The 18,621-nt window shown below is 43.1% G+C and overlaps 1 long non-coding RNA gene across 2 annotated transcripts in view; it reads right to left on the bottom strand.

The window, feature by feature from the left end:
• The window catches only part of LOC108587957 (uncharacterized), a 73,769-nt gene that overhangs the window by 15,288 nt on the left and 39,860 nt on the right, over positions 1–18,621 (bottom strand). The window contains exons 3-6 of one of the 2 annotated variants that reach the window (XR_008476007.2): positions 12,429–12,699; positions 11,476–11,607; positions 11,262–11,370; positions 9,837–9,990 (exon numbers count right to left, since the gene is read on the bottom strand). The exons of the other annotated variant lie outside the window; for it this stretch is intronic. This is a non-coding gene — a long non-coding RNA (uncharacterized LOC108587957). Of the gene's footprint in view, positions 1–9,836; positions 9,991–11,261; positions 11,371–11,475; positions 11,608–12,428; positions 12,700–18,621 lie in introns of those variants that run through there. 2 annotated transcript variants of the gene reach the window in all.

Below are 18,621 nucleotides of genomic sequence, written 5' to 3'. Positions count from 1 at the left end.
ACTCAGAATTCAGAAACAGACCCAGAACCGCACAGCTTCATGGAAACTGAACAACTGGCTCTTGAATGTTGACTGGGTAAACAACGAAATGAAGGCAGAAATAAAGAAGTTCTTCGAAACCAATGAGAACGAAGACACAACGTGCCAGAACCTCTGGGACACATTTAAAGCAGTCTCTAGAGGAAAGTATATAGCAATAAGTGCCCATATGAGGAGAATGGAGAGATCCAAAATTGACACCCTATCGTCAAAATTGAAAGAGCTAGAGGACCAAGACCAAAAAAACTCAAAACCCAGCAGAAGACAAGAAATAACTAAGATCAGAGCTGAGCTGAAGGAGATTGAGACACGAAAAACCCTTCAAAAAATCAATAAATCCAAGAGCTGGTTTTTTGAAAAGATCAACAAAATAGACAGACCACTAGCCAGATTGATTAAAAATAAAAGAGAGAACAATCAAATAGATGCAATAAAAAATGATAAAGGGGAAATCACCACAGATTCCACAGAAATTCAAACCATCATCAGAGAATATTACAAACAACTCTATGCGCATAAACTAGTAAACCTGGAAGAAATGGAAAAATTCCTGGATTCCTGTGTCCTCCCAAGCCTAAACCAGGAGGAAGCTGAAACTATGAATAGACCAATAACAAGGTCTGAAGTTGAGGCAGCAATTAAGAGCCTACCACACAAAAAAAGCCCAGGTCCAGACGGGTTCACAGCCGAATTCTACCAGACACACAAGGAAGAGCTGGCACCATTTCTTCTAAAACTATTTCAAACAATCCAAAAAGAGGGAATCCTTCCCAAATCATTTTATGAGACCAACATCATTCTGATACCAAAACCTGGCAGAGACCCAACAAGAAAAGAAAACTTCAGGCCAATATCCATGATGAACATAGATGCAAAAATCTTCAATAAAATATTGGCAAGCCGATTGCAACAGCAAATCAAAAAACTTATTCATCATGATCAAGTAGGATTCATCCCGGGGATGCAAGGCTGGTTCAACATACGCAAGTCTATAAATGTAATTCACCACATAAACAGAACCAAAAACAAAAACCACATGATTATCTCAATTGACGCAGAGAAGGCATTTGACAAAATTCAACAGCCCTTTATGCTAAAAACCCTCAATAAACTCGGTATCAATGGAACGTATCTCAAAGTAATAAAAGCTATTTATGACAAACCAACAGCCAATATCATACTGAATGGGCAAAAACTGGAAGCATTCCCTTTGAAATCTGGCACTAGACAAGGATGCCCTCTTTCACCACTCCTATTCAATATAGTACTGGAAGTTCTAGCCAGAGCAATCAGGCAAGAAAAAGAAATAAAGGGTATTCAAATAGGAAAGGTGGAAGCCAAATTGTCTCTATTTGAAGACGACATGATAGTATACCTAGAAGACCCCATTTCCTCAGCCCAAAAACTCCTGAAACTGATAAGCAACTTCAGCAAAGTCTCAGGATATAAAATCAATGTGCAAAAATCACAAGCATTCGTCTACACCAATAACAGACTTAAAGAAAGCCAAATCAAGAGCGAACTGCCATTCGCAATTGCTACAAAAAGAATAAAATACCTTGGAATACAACTCACAAGGAACGTAAGAGACCTCTTCAAGGAGAACTACAAACCACTGCTCAACGAAATCAGAGAGGACACAAACAGATGGAGAAACATTCCATGTTCATGGTTAGGAAGAATTAATATCGTGTAAATGGCTATACTGCCCAAAGTAATTTACAGAATCAACGCTATCCCCATCAAGCTACCATTGACTTTCTTCACAGAACTGGAAAAAACCACCATGAACTTCATATGGAACCAAAAGAGAGCCCGCATAGCCAAGTCAATTCTAAGCAAAAAGAACACAGCGGGGGGCATCACACTACCGGATTTCAAACTATACTACAAGGCTACAGTAATCAAAACAGCATGGTACTGGTACCAAAACAGAGATATAGACCAATGGAACAAAACAGAGGCACCGGAGGCAACACAACATACATACAACTATACAATCTTTGATAAACCTGACAAAAACAAGCAATGGGGCAAGGATTCCATGTTTAACAAATGGTGTTGGGAAAACTGGCTAGCCATGTGCAGAAAGCAGAAACTGGACCCCTTCCTGACACCTTACACTAAAATTAACTCCAGATGGATTAAAGACTTAAACATAAGACCTGGCACCATAAAAACCCTAGAAGGAAATCTAGGCAAAACTATCCAGGACATAGGAGTAGGCAAGGACTTCATGAACAAAACACCAAGAGCATTGGCAACAAAAGCCAAAATAGACAAATGGGACCTAATGAAACTCCACAGCTTCTGCACGGCAAAAGAAACAGTCACTAGAGTGGATCGGCAACCAACAGAATGGGAAAAAATTTTCGCAGTCTACCCATCTGACAAAGGGCTGATATCCAGAATTTACAAACAACTCAAGCAGATTTACAGGAAAAAAACAAACAAGCCCATTCAAAAGTGGGCAAAGGATATGAACAGATACTTTACGAAAGAAGACATATATGAGGCCAACAATCATATGAAAAAATGCTCATCGTCACTGGTCATCAGAGAGATGCAAATCAAAACCACATTGAGATACCATCTCACGCCAGTTAGAATGGCGATCATTAAAAAATCTGGAGACAACAGATGCTGGAGAGGATGTGGAGAAAAAGGAACACTTCTACACTGTTGGTGGGAGTGTAAATTAGTCCAACCATTGTGGAAGACGGTGTGGCGATTCCTCAAGGCCTTAGAAATAGACATTCCATTTGACCCAGCAATCCCATTACTGGGTATATATCCAAAAGACTATAAATCGTTCTACTATAAGGACACATGTACACGAATGTTCATTGCAGCACTGTTTACAATAGCAAAGACCTGGAATCAACCCAAATGCCCATTGATAATAGACTGGATTGGAAAAATGTGGCACATATAAACCATGGAATATTATGCAGCAATCAGAAATGATGAGTTTGTGTCGTTTGTAGGGACATGGATGAATCTGGAGAACATCATCCTCAGCAAACTGACACAAGAACAGAAAATGAAACACCGCATATTCTCACTCATAGGTGGGTGATGAAAAATGAGAACACATGGACACAGAAAGGGGAGTACTAAACACTGGGGTCTATTGGGGGGAAAAGGGGAGGGCCAGTGGGAGGGGGAGGTGGGGAGGGATAGCCTGGGGAGAAAAGCCAAATGTGGGTGAAGGGGAGAAGAAAAGAAAGCACACTGCCATGTGTGTACCTACGCAACTGTATTGCATGCTCTGCTCATGTACCCCAAAACCTATAATCCAATAAAAAATTAAAAAAAAAAAATTGTAACAGACGTATTTCATGAAAAGGAAAGTGAGTGTAAATGCAGCTCTGAGATGAGAGAATGATAGCTGAGAAAGGGCGGATTTACGTCAGCACTGACTGTACGAAATAATGTCAACAAGTCCTGCAGGGTTAAACAAAAGCAAAGAGGAACAAAAATGCAATACACAAGAGAAATCAAAGTGATAGTGTTCCAACTCCTCATATCATTTAGGAAAACTGTGAAGATACTGATTCACTTTAGACTTGGGTAAGTGGAATATTTGGGGTGACTGCTATACGCTATCTCTATGCCAGAGGCTTCAGAATGTCTATCTTCAGGGCAGACCTCTGCCCTAAACACCAAACTCACATATTGCACTACTTACTTGGCATCACCACTTGGATGTCTGTTGGACAATTCAAATTTACACGTTTTAAACCTGTCCTTCCCCTTCAAAAGACTAGCAACAACAAACAAACAAAAATAAATAAATAAAAGCAAACTTTGTTGCGCTTGAACGCCTTTTCATCTCATTTGGTGGCAATGTCATCAAATCTCCAGTTGCTCAATCCAAACACCTCTTTCTCAACCCATCAGGAAGTGCGGTGACTCCAAAAATGCTCTCCAGAGCTGTTTACCACTTAACACTGCCAAGGTGCAGCTGTGAGCTGCTGTCACTCCTCACCTCGATCACTGGCTTCTGTCCCCCCATTTCTATCACTGGCCCTCAAGATTATTTTTCTTACAGCATCCAGGGTTATCTTTTTAAAATGTTAAGTCAGATCATATCAGTTCTCTGCTAAAAAAATTCTGAGATGCCTTCCCATTTCATCCGGAGTAAAAGCTGGAGTCTTTACAATGGTCCTTAAGGAGGCCCCTCACCCCTCACATCTCCTGCCCTGCCCTCCTGCCCTTGTTCTTGTCAACATTCTGACGTCATCTCCCGTGCTCTCCACTGGCTTCCTGGCCATTCCCGCTGCTTTAGAAGATTGTACTGGAAGTTTCTGCCGCCCTACATGCTCTTCTCTCAGAGGTCTACTTGGCTAAATCCCTGCTGCCCTCCATATCCGCTATGTGGCTTTCTCTGTAAGACCCACCCACATGAGTACTGCAGTTCCTTCTCTAACCCTGTGGTCCTGCGCTCCCAGCTTCATCACTCTGCTCTGTTTTTCTCTTTTTCCTAGCATTTATCACTTTCTAGAATGCTACTTAATTTCCTTAGTATATCTATTTCTTATTTTCACACACACATATGCATACACACACACACACACAAATATGAGATTAACAGGAATAGAAATCATTTCTTTTTTCTTTTTTTTTTGAGACGGAGTTTTGCTCTTGTCCAAGCTGGAGTGCAATGACATGATCTTGGCTCACTGAAACCTCTGCTTCCCAGGTTCAAGCGATTCTCCGGTCTCAGCCTCCTGAGAAGCTGAAATTATAGGCACCAGCCACCATGCCCGGTTAATTTTCACATTTTTAGTAGAGACCAGGTTTTGCATGTTGACCAGTCTGGTCTCGAACTCCCGACCTCAGGTGATCCCAAAGTGGCTGGGATTACAGGCGTGAGCCACCACACCTGGCCAGGACTTTCCTACTTTGCATATTAGTCTTTTCCCAAGCACCCATGACAGTGCCTGGAATATAGTTGGTTGTCAATATTTTTAAAAAGAGGAATGAATAAACCAATAAAAAAGAAGTATGCATAACTGCTACAATTGTTTCCAAAGAAATAGACCATTCGATCAGGCAATCTCACTACTGGGTATCTACTCCAAGGAAAAGAAGTCACTATATGAAACAGACAGATGCACATGTGTGTTTATAGCAGCGCAACTGGCAGTCACAAAGATATGAAACCAGTCTAAGTGCCCATCGATCAATGAAGGGATAAAGAAAATGTGGTGTATATACACAATGGAATACTACTCAGCCATAAAAAGGAATGAAATAATGTCTTTTGTAGCAACTTGGACGGAGGGGAAGGCCATTATTCTAAGTGAAGTAACTCAGGAATGGAAAACCAAATATCATTATGTTCTTACTTATAAGTGGGAGCTAGGCTATGAGGACGCAGAGGCATAAGAATGACATAATGGACTTCAGGGGACTTGTGAGGAGAAGGTTGGGGGTGGTGAGGGATAATAGTCTGCATATTGGGTACAGTGTTCACTGCTCAGGTGACAGGTGCAGTAGAATCTCCGAAACCACCACTAAAAAACTTATCCATGTAACCAAAAACCACCTGTACCCCCCCAAAAATTGAAATTCAACAAATAAATAGAATGGAAAAAGTATTCAATCAATGCAAGAAGACAAGAAAGAGAGAAAAGTAAATAACAATGAAAAAAGAAGATGAACAAATAAAAAGCACAAATAATGGCCAGGCACGGTGGCTGACACCTGTAATCCCAGTACCTTGGGAGGCCGAGGCAGGCTCATCTCAAGGTCAGGAGATCGAGACCATCCTGGCCAACATGGTGAAACCCCGTCTCTACTAAAAATACAAAACATAGCTGGTCATGGTGGCACACACCTGGAGGGAGGTGGAGGCAGGAGAATCACTTGAACCTAGGAGGCAGAAGTTGACGTGAGCAGAAATCATGTGAACTCCAGCCTGGCAATAGAGGGACACTGTCTCAGAAAACAAAAAGCACAAATAATATGGTAGAAATGAATCCAAATTAAACACCAATTATAATTCACATTAATATGCTAAAGGTTTCAGCAAAACGTCAATGATTTTAGAGAGAAATTACTAAAAGAAAATAATTATAAGCTGTTTATTTTTATTTTATTTATTTATTTTTGAGACGGAGTCTAACTCTGTTGCTCAGGCTGAATTGCGATGGCATGATCTTGGCTCACTGCAACCTCTGCCTCCCAGGTTCAAGCAATTCTGCCTCAGCCTCCAGAGTAGCTGGGGCTACATTCATGAACCACCATGCCCAGCTATTTCTTATATTTCTTTTCAGTAGAGACAAAGTTTCATCATGTTGGCCAGGGTGGTCTCAAACTCCTGATGTCAGGTGATCCATCCACCTTGGTTTCCCAAAGTGCTGGAATTACAAGTGTGATCCACCACACCTGGCTGCAGTAACTATTTTTTAAAACCATCTAATATATACAGGATCCAGAAAGGTTGAAAGTAAAAAGAATAGAAAAAGATAAACCATCCGAACACTAACCAGAAGATACCTATTAATAGTAAGCAAAATAGATCTTATGGCAACCCACCCCCAAAACTGGTAAGACAGGGTGCTTTTTTTTGTTTTGTTTTGAGATAGAGTTTCACTCTTATTGCCCAGGCTGGAGTGCAATGGCACGATCTCGGCTTACTGCAACCTTTGCCTCCCCAGTTTAAGCAATTCTCCTGCCTCAGTCTCCCCAGTAGCTGGGATTACAGGCGTGTGCCACCATGCCCAGCTAATTTTGCATTTTTAGTAGAGCCAGGCTTTCTCCATGTTGGCCAGGCTGGTCTCGAACTCCCAACCTCAGATGATCTGCACGCCTCGGCCTCCCAAAGTGCTGGGATTATAGGTGTGAGTCACTGCGCCCGGTGCTTTTCTATGTTTTCTTTTTAAGAATTTTATTTTATTGTAAATTGACAAATTATAATTGTATATATTTGTGGTACACAAAGTGATGTTATGATTTATGAATACAATATAGTTATCACAAATCAAACTAATTAGCATATCCATTCCCTCAAATGCTTTCCTTTTTTGTAGTTAGAGCATTTAAAATGTACCACCCGAGCAAATTTGAAATGCTCAGTACACTTATTAACCATATTCACCATGCTGTGTAACAGATCCCCAAGGAAAACCTTACTCCTCCCATCTGAAACTTGGTACCCTTTGACCAACATCTCCTCAAGTCCCCCAACCCAGCCTCTAGTAATCACCATCCTATTCCATTCTGCTTCTAGGAATCCAAGTGATTCAGATTCCACCTGTAAGGGAAGACATGCAGTCTTTGTCTTTCTGTCCCTGCCTTTTTGGAGGTTTCTCAAAAAAACTAAAAATAGACTAAATATAAGCAGAGATTCCACTTGTGGGTATTTATCCAAAATATTTGAACTAGGTATGTGGAAAAGATGTCTGCACTGCCATGTTCACTGCAGCATTATTCACAATAGCCAACTTACAGAATCAACCTAAATGTGCATTAACGAATAAGTGGATAAAGATGACATGGTACAAAGCGGTATATACGCACAATAGAATACTATAGAGCCTTAAAAGGCAGGAGAACTGCTTGAACCAGAGAAGGAAAGTCTGTCATTTGTAACGACATGGATGAACTTGGAGGGGGTTTCTTATTAAGTTCCAGTTAACTAGGAGAATATAACAATTTAAAACTTTTATGCGTCTTTTGCAACTTCTACATTAGAGCTGTGAATGTATTTTTAAAAGTTGACATAACTAAGAATATATACATCTCTCAGGAGATGATAAGTATAAAAAAATTTATAATGATAGAGAAGACTTGAATATGACAGTTAACAATTTGGCCAATATATACACATGTAACACCAGACCCAACAGTGGTGGAAGACAAATTATTTTCAGATACACAAGGACATTTACAGAAATTGACCACACACTAGGCCATAAAGCAAGTCCCTGTATTTTCAAAAGACTGAAACCATATAAAACATTTTCTCTGAGTATAATATCATTATGTGGGCTGGGCACGGTGGCTCATGCCTGTAATCCCAGAACTTTGGGAGGCGGAGGTGGGCGAATCACAAGGTCAAGAGTCCAAGACCAGAGTTGCCAACATGGTGAAACCCCGTCTCTACTAAAAAATACAAAAATTAGCTGGGCATGATGGCTCATGCCTGTAATCCCAGCTACTTGGGAGGCTGAGGCAGGAGAACTGCTTGAACCAGGACCTGAGAGGTGGGGGTTGCAGTGAGATCATGCCACTGGGTTACAGAGGGAGACTCCATCTACAAAAAAAAAAAAAAAAAAAAAAAAAAATCATTATGTAAAGAATAGATCACCAAAGGATAACTGCCTCTGTTTTTAAACAACTCAGGTCAAAAAATAAGTCATAATCAAAATTAGAAAACATTTTGAACAAAACAAAGTGAAAATAATACACAATAATGTGGAGTACAGTTAAAGCAACGATTAAACGAACATTTGTAGCCTCTAAACAGATGCAGAATGAAGGAAGCATAAAGTTTAGTGAATTAGGCCAGGTGTGGTGGCTCATGCCTGTGATCCCAGGATTTTGGGAGGCTAAGGCCAGCGGATCACCCAAGGTTGGGAGTTCGAGACCAGATTCACCAACATGGAGAAACCCCGTCTCTACTAAAAATAGAAAATTAGCCAGGCATGGTGGCACATGCCTGTAATCCCAGTTCCTTGGGAGGCTGAGGCAGGAAAATCACTTGAACCCAGGAGGCGGAAGTTGCCGTGAGCCTAGATAGTGCTGTTGCACTCCAGATTGGCAACAAGAGTGAAACGGTGTCTCAAAAACAAAAAAAGTTTAGTGAATTAGGCACCCATTTAAAGAATATTGAAAAAGAACAGTAAAACAAAGTTCAAAAGCTTTATTTTGAAAGAAAGCAAATAAGTGGTAAGAGCAGGAACTATAAAATAGAAACAAATATTTAACTGAGAGGATCAACGAAGCCAAAAGTTGACTCTTTGTAAAGATGAATAAATTCGATGAAATAGGTGAAAATGGGAGGAGACTTGTGGAAAACCACTATCGGAAAGGTGAAGAGGGACATGTTTGTCTGAGTCTTCCAAGAATCAGGCATCAAGGTGGGAAAACATCTGCAAGAACATTATTTGGGGAAGCACCTGTGAGAGAGAATGGGCGGAGCTGAGAGGCTGGGAGGTGGCAGGCCACGGCGCAGGTCTGATTACAAGGGAAGGAGAGAGGGAAGGAAGGAATTTGGGTGGGAAACAGTAGGGCGGTGCTGGTGAAAATTTGAGAAGCCATTGAGGAGGCTCCAGGCCGTAGCCATGCATTTAAGGTGGCCCCCGTCTCCTGGGAGCAGGCCTGCCTTAGTGTCCCTGCCAAGCTCCATCATGGGTAGAGGACCCCCCAGGAAGCACCCCTGGGGTGCTTGCAGCAATGGGGTTCAGAGCTCAGCAGTGGGGTGCTGGACAATTACAACTCTGAGAGACGTTTCCCCAGGCTCCTTGGCTCACTCCTCATACTGCACAGATGCAGCTGTGCTGGCCCCCTAGAGCCCCCTTCTCCCGGGGGGAAACTGACAGCGGGGAGCTGGTGGTATGGCCCCAACACTGCCGTTCAGCTCTTTCTTGACTCTCCATTCTGCATTCTCCTCCCCTTCAACTACCACCTCTGTTCACCTGCTGGCTTGCCTGGTGGTACGGCCAAACTTCACTACTGAGAAGGCTGCAGCTTGGCAGTCACTCCTTCTCAGTTCAAGGCTGCCTCCTGTGTCTGCTCACTACTCAGATGGCAAGAGAGGATGCCCAAGTGCCTCCGTGGATCACCTGAGTTCCATCCTGTTCCTCCTGCCGCGGTGGGTAGCTCCTCTCAGCCTTCAGGTGATTCCTCTATTTGCCTGCTTGTCCAGAGTGTCCTGGCAGCAGCAGTAACTTGCAGTTCAATGGCCTGAGTGTGCTGCAAGCAGCAACATGCAAGAATCTTAAGGACAATATTTTGAATTAGAAAAAAAAAAGCCAGTCACTACAGAATACATGCAGCATGGCCCCATTTTTACATACAGTTTAAAAGCAGACAGGATTTAATGGCATAATAGTTGGAGAGATGGGCCAGGCATGGTGGCTCATGCCTATAATCCCAGCACTTTGGGAGGCCCAGGTGGACAGATCATCCGAGGTCAGGAGTTCAAGACCAGCCCGGTCAAAAGGAGAAAACCCATCTCTACTAAAAATACAAAAATTAGCAAGGCATGGTGGTGCATGCCTGTAATACCAGCTACTTGGGAGGCTGAGGCAAGAGAATTGCTTGCACCCAGGAGGTAGAGGTTGCAGCGAGCCAAGATCAAAGCCACTGCACTCCAGCCTGGGCAACTGACTGAAACTCTGTCTCAGAAAAAAAAATAGTTGGAGAGATGAAAATACACAGTAAAAATGTGTGGAAGAGGCTGGGCATCATGAGCCAACAGTATAAGCTAATGGTTACGGCTAAGGGAAGAGGGAGAGGACGGGATTGGTGAGGGGTGCAGGGGGCACTTCTGTGGTTAAGACAGCATGTCTGCTGCCTCTTAATTCAAAGCATGGGCACACAGCTGTGAGCTCTGTCTATCTTCTTTTCCCTCACACTCTTTGTATCTGCTGCATATTACTGAATTGCCCAGATGAGAGGTTTCATATAATCTATAAACTTGAGTAAAATCTAATACTGCCTTCAAGTGCCGATTGTCAAGTGAAGGAAATAGATATGTACTTAGACGATGATAGTAAGGGCCAGGTGCGGTGGCTCATGCCTGTAATCCCAGCACTTCGGGAGGCCAAGGTGGATGGATCACAAGGTTAGGAGTTTGAGACCAGCCTGGCCAGTATGGTGAAACCCCATCTCTACTAAAAATACAAAAATTAGCTGGGTGTGGTGGCTATGGCCTGTAGTTTCAACTACTTGGGAGGCTGAGGCAGGAGAATCACTTGAACCTGGAGGACAGAGGTTGCAGTGAGCGGAGATCGTGCCACTGCACTCCAGCCCAGGCGATGGAGCGAGACTTCATCTCAAAAAGAAAAAAGATAGCAAAAGGTACAAATTTATAAACAAATAGAAAACTTGCACTTCCAATAATGTGAGAAGGTAGAAAGAGCTAAATGCATTCATTAAGTAATCAGAGAAAATTTGTAAAAGGTTTAAAATGGAGCTTGAAAGAAGAGCCCATGAAATGGAATCTGTGATTCTGGGTAAATCCCAATGAGGGGTAAGGAGAGCACCTGGATGGGTCAGGGCTGAGGCCAGACTCAGGCAGGGTGACCAGAGAGGGGTGAGGTGTAATCCAGTTTGCCTGGAGATGAGAAAATGTTACTGCAGACAGGAATCCAGCTGAAAACACAAAAAAGGAATGAAAATTTTGTGTAGCTCAGAAATTTTGAGAATAACAGTATAGAGTAGGAAATTAAAAATAAAAGCAACAATTTGAATGATCACCTGTACACATTTCTTCATTTCTTAGAAAGACTTGGATTGGAAGACCAACACTGTTCCATATATAAACATTATCTGCCCTTAGACAGAATGTAAAAATTGGTGCTCAGATGAAAGTCTTGCCCAAGGCACTGGCTGGTGAGACATAAAGCAAGGAAATAGAATTGCATGGGGTTATTTTTCATGTATTCAAATCCTACTGTGCGGAGCTTGGAACTGTGGAGCAATCTGTGTCCTTCTCTGGTTGCTGGACATATTTGAGATAAAAGAAAAACTCAAAGATATATTTGGAGAGAAAACACAGCCGTATGTTTTGATCTAATAGTAATTTGAGACTTTCTAAGGCGAGTGTGTTACTCACAAGGAAAACTTCCTTTCATGGACTTCTGCTTTTATTGGGAACTACATGTGCTACATTATACATGTCTCCATCTGAGAGCTCTAGGGATTACAGTGATTACCCAACATGATCAATAAACTGGCCAATAACTCATCCAGGGTGGCTGGAGTGCAACACACTTTGCATTTTGTGATTGAAAATTCCTTCAAACTGTCACTTGCAACTTTGGTTTTATTTCAAATCTAGTAACCCGTGAAAGTACAACGATCTTGGAGATTTATTGGCTGCATTGTGGCTGATGAAAACAGAATCTCTGACAGGCCAATTGCAATGTTCCCCCTGAGACTTGTAACTAAGCAGAGAAGCCACTGTGATTGCTCCACGAGTCAGAAAACCTGAACTGTGACTGTGATTCTACCACCATTGTCAAGCCAAGCCGTGTGAACTTGAACAAACCAGCTCACCTCTGGGAGATTAGCCTCATTCTCTAAATAGGAAACAGCAACATTTCATCTCCTGAATTCATGGTATTGGTGTGAAAATCAGAAAATGAAAGCAGTATTTGTCCAAAAACTTAAGCATTTCCATTAAAAAAGGAAATAGGAGAGGAACTTACCTTATAAAAATCTTTGGCCAGGCGAGGTGGCTCACGCCTGTAATCCCAACACTTTAGGAGGTGAAGGCGGGCAGATCACAAGGTCAAGAGATTGAGACCATCCTGGCCAACATAGTGAAATCCCATGTCTACTAAAATACAAAAATTAGCTGGGTGTGGTGGTGCGTGCCTGTAGTCCCAGCTACTCAGGAGGCTGAGGCAGGAGAATTGCTTGAACCCAAGAGGTTGCAGCGAGCCAATCCAGCCTGGCACCTGGCAACAGAGCAAGACTCTGTCTCAAAAAAAAAAAAAAGCTTTAATAAGATGAAACCAACACAAAATAAACTGTATGTGTTTAAACAATTTTATAAGATTTAACAATGTGTGCATATGCATGTGAAACTGTCACCACAATCCAGTCATGAACATATTCAAAATCTTCAAATTTTCCTCCTTGCCTTGGTAATTCCCCTCCCAGACACAGAATCCCAAGTCAGCCAATGATCTGCTTTCTGTCCCTACTGATTAGCTTGAATATTCAAACATTTTGTATAAATGGGAAAATAACATAAGTATTCTTATTTGTTTTTGTTTCTAGCCTGGCCTTCTTTTGTTCAGTGTAATTATTTTGAGATTCATCAATTTTGTTGCGTGTATTAGTAGTTTGTTCCTTTTTGTCACTGCATACTATTCCATTGTGTGGATTATACTGCAATTTGTTTACCGTTTCACCTGTTGATGGACATTTGTCTTGTTTTCATTTTTTGGCTATTACAAACACATTTGCTATGAATTTTACTTTGTTAGGTGCTGGATAGTTACTTACTGTTACAATGGATGTTTTTGAGCTTTGTTCTGGAATGCCATTTAGTTACTTGAAAAAAGTTCAATCCTTTTGTAGCATACCTGGAAGCTTTGTTGGCTGGATCAAAGTAGACCTTGTTATAAAGTTTCGCCACTGCAAGCCAGGCCCAGTGGCTCACACCTATTAAACCAGCACTTTGGAAGGCAAGGCAGGTGGATCACGGGGTCAAGAGATCAAGACCATCCTGGCCAACATAGTGAAACCCTGTCTCTACTAAAACAAATATAAAAATTAGCTGGGTGTGATGGTGCGCATCTGTAGTCCCAGCTACTTAGGAGGCTGAGGCAGGAGAATTGCTTGAACCCAGGAGGCAGAGGTTGCAGTGAGCCCAGATTGTGCCACTGCACTCCAGCCTGGTGACAGAGGCTCCATCTCAAAAAAAAAAAATTCCCCTTTGCAGAGACAATACCATTAAGTATTCTGCCTGACGTGGTGTGAATGAATTATGAGATTTTCCACTCTGGATCACAAACTGTTGCTGGGCCTGTGAGTTCAAGTGATCTGTCTCTGTAATTCTTTTGCGACTTTTTGGCTCTTTTCCCAGCCTTGGGTAGTCACATGACATGCCTACGCCTATCACTGCTCAGCCGCTGGCTGGGGGGCCCCTTAGCAAGTCTCTGATGCTCTCTCTATGTAACTCACATCTCTGCCGTTCCCTGCCCTGCAAACTCCAGCCCCTTTGGCCTCCACATACTCCCAGGACCATCTCCTGAACCATCTGCTTCTGGTTCCCCCCTTTTTAGGAAGTGAGCTGGGCAAGCAGGCCTCATCCTGTTGGTGTCCCCTAGCTCAGGGGTCATTGTCCCGCACTGCCTGATGTCCAATATCTGAAAATCATTGTTTTGGGTATTTTGTCCTAGTTTTTAGACACCCTATCTTGACTAGAAGTGACAGTCTGGAATTTACTAATTATACTGATTCTGCTTTACACAATTCTGTCTTTTCTGCTTGCCTGTCCACTGCTTCATCTTTTTTCTTTTTTTCTGAGGCAGAATCTTGCTCTTTTACCCAGGCTGGAGTGCAGTGACACGATCTGGGCTCACTGCAACCTCTGTCTCCCGGGTTTAAGCAATTCTCCTGCCTCAGCCTCTTGAGTAGCTGGGATTACAGGCACATGCCACCACACCTGGCTCATTTTTGTATTTCTAGTAGAGACAGGGTTTCACTATATTGGTCAGGCTGGTCTCTAACTCCTGACCTCATGATCCACCTGCCTCAGCCTCCCAAAATGCCGGGATTACAGGTGTGAGCCGCCGTGCCCGGTCTTGCCTGTCCACTTCTAATCAGGTGCTAGGATTGCGTTAAACCAAAACTATATTCACTGGGAACCAAGGATTGGAAAGAAAGAAAGAACAGAACATGAATGAAGTTAAAACAGTCTGACGCACTGCGCCAGGTAACTTCCACAAGTGAGGCACCGTGCTAGGTACCAAGCAGGTGTAATCCACACATGCAAAAGCCACAGTCCCTGATAAGGATTCAGAGTCGAATGCTGTCATGGAGAACAGATTTTCCACGGCTTTAGGGTTTCTCTGTGAAAAAGAAGTTACCTCCATCCTGTTTTTGTTTTCTTGCTTGTCCCTCCGTTCATTTCTCAAGCCTTAAAAAAAAAGTCTTCAACAAGAGCACCTGTGATCGCTGCTTGGCAGTTCTGTGTGTCTATGACCTTTCTCTCATTGCTACCAGCCTCCCAAGGCTTCCCACTCAACCATTCAGCCCTTATTTGAGAAGAAATGATAAAACCATTAGCTGTGTCCACTTTGGGATGATCTTACAAAACCTGACTCTTGTGCTCATCTCAGTTCAATTATGAGTTCTGTTTTCCTGACTCTGCTGATGCTTTATTTTTGTTGGATGGGCACGGGCTGCTGCACTGGCCTTGTTAGAGCAGTTTGTGCCCTTGCAGGAGCATTTCGTTCTGCTACATTTGTGTCACACATTTGCTACACAATGCAAGGCTGAAGTTAGGCGGTTCAAGGAAATGTCAGCCTGTGATGAGTGTGAAACCCAGCTGCGCTTCCGCATCCAGTAATGTTAGAAGAAACATTACTCTAAATTGATTTGTCATTTGCAAAACCACAATTCTAATAAATGTTTCATTACAAGGTGCTGCCAGCTTTTACTGGGACCCTGGCTGTCTCTGCAGACTTCAAATCTGAGTTGATTTGTAGACCTCTGGCTTATTTTTTAAACTGCCAACCGAATCAGATAGCAACTTCTGAATAGAAACCTAGCAACAGAGAGGGCTGGGCTTCCCTGCAGGGAGTAGGCTAGTATGCCCACTCATGCACTCCCTTGTGAGAGGGAAATCTGGGACATTGTTTAGCAAGAGTAGTGACAACCACTATCAGTCTGTAGTTAATGAGAACCTACTAAGTGCAAAGAAGAAAATGCTTCCCTTCTCCAACTATTCACACCAGGCTACATACCGACCTGGGTCTTTAACTGTGTTCCTTGTGTTTATGCATCTCATTTGTCTCCTCCTCTACTTCTTTTCTTTCCTTTTCTTTTTTTTTCCTTCCTTCCTCCCTCCCTCCGTCTCTCCTTCCCTCTATCTCTCCCTCCTTTCTCTTTCTTTCTTTTTTTTTTTTTTTTGACAGAGTTTTGCCCTTGTTGCCCAGGCTGGAGTGCAATGGCATGATCTTGGCTTGCTGCAGCTTCTGCCTCCCTAGTTAAAAGAAATTCTCCTGCCTGAGCCTCCTGAGTAGCTGGAATTTCAGGTGCCTGTCACCACACCCTGCTAATTTTTTGTATCTTTAGTAGAGACGGGGTTTCACCATGTTAGCCAGGTTGGTCTCAAACTCCTGACCTCAGGTGATTTGCCCACCTCAGCCTCCCAAAATGTTGGGATTACTGCACCCAGCCTCCTCCTCTATTTCTAAGACCAGGCCTTATACTTAGAATATGGAGCTTTACCAGAGGAGCAGCATTCACCTGCAAGCGCGCGCGCACACACACACACACACACACACACACACACACACACACACAGAGTTAGCTTCACTCAAGATGAACACAGATAGCCAGGCACAGCCTGTAATCCCAGCACTTTCAGAGGCTGAGGCCTGCAGATCACCTGAGGTCAGGAGTTCAAGACCAGCCTGGCCAACATGGTGAAACCCCATCTCTACAGAAATAGAAAAATTAGCCAGGCATGATGGCGGACACCTGTAATCCCAGCTGCTTGGGAGGCTGAGGCAGGAGAATGGCTTGAACCAAGGAGGCAGAGGTTGCAGTGAGCTGAGATCATGCCACTGCACTCCAGCCTGGGCAACAGAGCAAGACTCTCTCTCAAAAAAGAGAGGAGGAATGCAGATGACATCCCCTCATCTTCCAGATGTCTGTACCCATGCTGTCTCTATCCCCTGAGGCAACCCAGATGTCTTCCTAGAGTTGAGACCACAGCAGTAGTGAGTAAGGTAAGCTTTGGCGAGCATCAGGTAATGGAGATGTCCAGGGGGCTGTCCCACATGCTCCTCTGCCAACAACTGGAACATGTCACCCAACCCTTCTTGTTCTCCAGTTACTTCTCAGCCATAAAACTGCTGGCATGTTGTCTCTCATCTTTCCACTAACCTGTATCGGCCTTTCTGGCATTTTTCCCCCTCACTCTGAGATTTCTTCTCATGGGGCGCTTCAAATGCCTCTCCCTTCTATAATGAAAAGAGCCTCAGCACTGTGGCAGCGGCTGTCCCCCAAACCCACAGTCCCAAACTTACCACTGTGTACTATGCAAGACTATGGGCTTGCCAGGTAACAGGTTCCAACCTCCCTGGAAGGCACTGCAGCGGCCATCTCTGATATGCACTTTGGGTCTCATTTTCAGTCTAACATTCTCAAAGTATTCTTTCAGAATTATTTTGGAAGTGGGAATTCTGGTGGAGTAACTTTTCCTCATCACTTCTCCATCAGAGTTCAAACATTGCAAGAGCAGATCACCATGAGGTGGACTGACAAAAGCAGGCTTCAAGGCGAAGGTGCCAGCGCAGCCGGACCTTGCCCTGAGTAGGGTTAATAGCGGGGGGTTGGGGGTGGGAAACAGGGACCTTCCAAGCTATTCATATGCTAATGCTTCCTAAATAGACTCTCCAAGGAAAGAGCTAGATCATCTTGTCATATGCTTGGCTGCAACACTTTCCAAGTTGCTCAGGAAGACGTCAAATCCTGCCTCCCAGAGGGCACCTGGAGTAGAACACAGGTGAGAGAATGTGGCAGGCTGGGATGTGTATTGTGTAATTGCGGTCACTGCATGAAAAACAGTTACACTAAACAAAGTATATGCAACATAGGCAAGAGCAAATTAATGTCTCCTGGGGGTGTGAGGCATAGAGTCCCATGTTTATACACACACTCACATATATATACTTAGGGATAAAGCAGGCATACATTTCATAAAATTCACAAATTGTTCATGAGTTGTTTTTTTTTTTCAGATGGAGATTCACTCTGTTGCCCAGGAGACAGTGCAGTGGTATGATCTGTCTCACACTGTCACCCAGGCTGGAGTGCAGTGGCAACCTCTGCCTCCTGGGTTCAAGTGATTCTCTTGCCTCAGCCTCCCGAGTAGCTGGGATTACAGGTGCATGCTACCACGCCTGGCTAACTTTTGTATTTTTAGTAGAGATGGGGTTTCACCATGTTGGCTAAGCTGGTCTCGAACTCCTGACCTCAAGTGATCCACCTGCCTTGGCCTCCCAAAGTACTTGGATTACAGGAGTGAGCCACCTTGCCCGGCTGAGTTTTGTTTGACAAATGTACATAATCATGTAATTACCACTACAATCATGATATGAAACATTTTTCTCACCCAAAATGCTCCCTTGTGCCCCTTTAGAGTCAGTCTTCTCCCCAACACCTGGGCAATAGTAATCACTAACCTTCTCTCCATCACAGTAGCCTTTCCTTTCCTAGGATAAATGGGACTATACAGGAGGTAGTCTTTTGTGTCTGTGTCCTTTCACTTAGCACAATGCTTTCAAGATTTATACATGTTCAACAAAAAAAAAATAAATAAATAAATAAAAAATAAATTCCTCTCCTTTACTTATTTTTTTCTTTCCTTCTCTCAAAAATAAATAAATAAATAAAAAATAATAAAAAAAAATAAAAGATTTATACATGTTAACTTGGCAGCTCTCTGAATAATCAATTGAATAGCCCAAGTACTAGTGGCAAGGAAAGCAGACAGGAGACAAAAGGGAAGGCCCCAGCATGAGGTAACAGGGATGTCTGAACCAGTTTGCTGAGGCAATGACAGTAAAGACACAGAGAGCAAAAGAAAGAAAGAAAGAGGAAGGGAGGGAAAGAAGGAGGGAAGAACAGAGTGAGGGAGAAGGAATTTAGAAAAAG

Source organism: Callithrix jacchus, chromosome 13 (assembly GCF_049354715.1).
Source record: "Callithrix jacchus isolate 240 chromosome 13, calJac240_pri, whole genome shotgun sequence".
Lineage (NCBI taxonomy): Eukaryota > Metazoa > Chordata > Mammalia > Primates > Cebidae > Callithrix > Callithrix jacchus.
The sequence above is the reverse complement of the archived record's forward strand: the minus strand, read 5'-3'. Positions and strand labels throughout refer to the sequence as shown.